At 48.1% G+C, this 2,322-nt stretch overlaps 1 pseudogene; it reads right to left on the minus strand.

The window, feature by feature from the left end:
- Nucleotides 1-499: 499 nt before the first annotated feature.
- On the minus strand, nucleotides 500-617 carry LOC145071800 (5S ribosomal RNA; annotated as a pseudogene).
- Between the last annotated feature and the right edge of the window lie 1,705 nt (nucleotides 618-2,322).

Below are 2,322 nucleotides of genomic sequence, written 5' to 3' on the forward strand. Positions count from 1 at the left end.
CCCTCTCCTCTCTCCCAAATTATCCTCCTTGCTATTTGGTGTTTGTAAGCCATTAGAGGAGTGACAATTGTGACTCTAGAAGCTCCAAGACAACAAGATCAAACAAGGAATTCAAAGGTATGATTCTAGATCTGTTTCAATATTGTTATTACACCTAAATAGTCATTAGAAGTCTTGGATTCAAAGCATGTTTAATTAGAAAGCCTAGATCCAAGCATTAGGGTTTTGCATGCACACATAGGAAAGTTCTTATGGCTAAAACCCATCACACCCATCCTGGTACTACTCCCGCCCGAGCACGCTTAACTGCAAAGTTCTTATGGGATCTGGTGCCCTCACGGCTTAAAAATGCACCAGCCGATGTGGGATCAGATCTAACCCACTTTCACCCCCCATTATAGGATTCGACGTCCCCGTCGAACACATCGACCCGTGTCCTGGCTTTGATACCATTTCTAACATCCCCCTCTGGCATGTATCACTATATTGTCTGCTTTGGGCCACTCGGCACGAGGACTTCCCAGGGGGTCACCCATCCTGGTACTACTCCCGCCCGAGCACGCTTAACTGCAGAGTTCTTATGGGATCTGGTGCCCTCACGGATTTAAAACGCATTGTGTTAGGGAAGGTATCCACACCCCTTATTAGGATTGCATAGTTCTCCTTCCCAGCCGATGTGGGATCAGATCTAACCCACTTTAGTTGTAACACCCAAAGTTTTGAAGGCCAAGAAAGGAAAGAAAACCCTAATTTTAGGGGAGACTCGGCGAGTCCAATGAGGAACTCGGTGAGTCGGCCAAGGTGACTCGGCGAGTCTGGTCTGTGCGTGGAAAACCCTAAATTCGGGACTTGGAGCCTATATAAACGTCTTAATCTTCTTCCTAGGGTTCCCTACTGCCTCTTTAGCCCTGGATACCAAACCATAGCCGTTATATCCTTTGATTGAGCCATTTGTTGCCTTGGAAGGTGCATTAAAGCTTGGAGAAGGAAGAAGGAACTTGGAGGAGCAAGAAGGGACTATAGATCTGGAGTTTGTGGAGCCTTTCTGAGATATTGAAGGTAATAAGTCGTCCCTCTCCCCTTTAGATCTGCCATGGTTGTGAGATTTGGGGCTTTTAAGCCATGGTTTGTCACCCATTTGAGTTAGTCGTCCCTCTCCAAGTGTGTTATGGACTAGAGAAGCATAAAGTATCAGCCCTTGAGTCAATGTTGAAGCCCCTTGGCCTTAAACCCTAGTTTATGGTGTATTTTGCTTAGATCTCCTTCTCTACACATAAAGTTTGCAACTTTACGTGAGGAATAGGCTTGGGAAGGGTAGATCCACAGATTTGAGTCCCTGCATGACTCAAAAGTCCTCTACATGTATGAAGGACCGGATGGACTTGGCGAGTAGCTTGAAGATGAGGAGGAACTCGACGAGTGGGATGAACAGCTCGTCGAGTCGGATGAAGTTGGGCATGTACTCGGCGAGTTGGAAGAACAACTCGGCGAGTTGGATGAAGATTTCCTTGTACTCGGCGAGTCTGTTCTTGGACTCGGCGAGTCAGGTCGCGGAACCCCAAACCCTCCGAGTTAAGACTCGAGTCAGCGAGTCGAGCAAGGACTCAGTGAGTTGGACAGGACAGGATTCTGGAATCAGTAGACTCGGCGAGTCAAGTCGCGATTGGAAGGACTTTGAGCATAAGAACTCGGCAAGTCAGTAAGTGGACTCGGCGAGTAGGGTTGACCTGGAAGGTTGACTTTGACCAGGACTTTGACGTTGACCTGAGTTGACTTGGTTGTCTTGCGGGGGTCAGTTAGACTCAGTGTTGCATTGTCAGTGGTAGCTCGGGGAGCGAGTGGAGCAGGGGTTCAGAGAGTTGTCGGTTAGTAGCCAGAGGATTATTAGCAGAGTTCAGCAGTGCGAGGTGAGTCTCCTCACTGTTTGTATGGGTCTAAGGCACCAATGCCGGCCCATTTAGAATATCCATGAAAGACCATGGGTGGCTCCTGGCACACAGTATGTTATTATGTATGGTAGGAAGACGTGGGGGTTAGCCCTAGGCAATATACATGAAAGACCAGGGGGCGGCTCCTGGCACACTGTATGTTATTATGGATGATAGGAAGACCCGGGGGTTAGCCCTAGGCAATATGTATGAAAGACCAGGAGGTGGCTCCTGGCGCATTGTATGTTATTATACATGAAAGACTAGGAGGTGCCTTCTGGTACACTGTATGCTAATTAACTAAGTAGAGTAGTATGTACAGTTGTCTTTGTGGTACTTGCATAAAAGACCAGGGGGTGGCCCTTGGCACTTGTCTGTAAGACCAGGGGGTGGC

Source organism: Lactuca serriola, chromosome 8 (genome assembly GCF_051521515.1).
Source record: "Lactuca serriola cultivar US96UC23 chromosome 8, Lser_US96UC23_V15, whole genome shotgun sequence".
Taxonomy (NCBI): domain Eukaryota; kingdom Viridiplantae; phylum Streptophyta; class Magnoliopsida; order Asterales; family Asteraceae; genus Lactuca; species Lactuca serriola.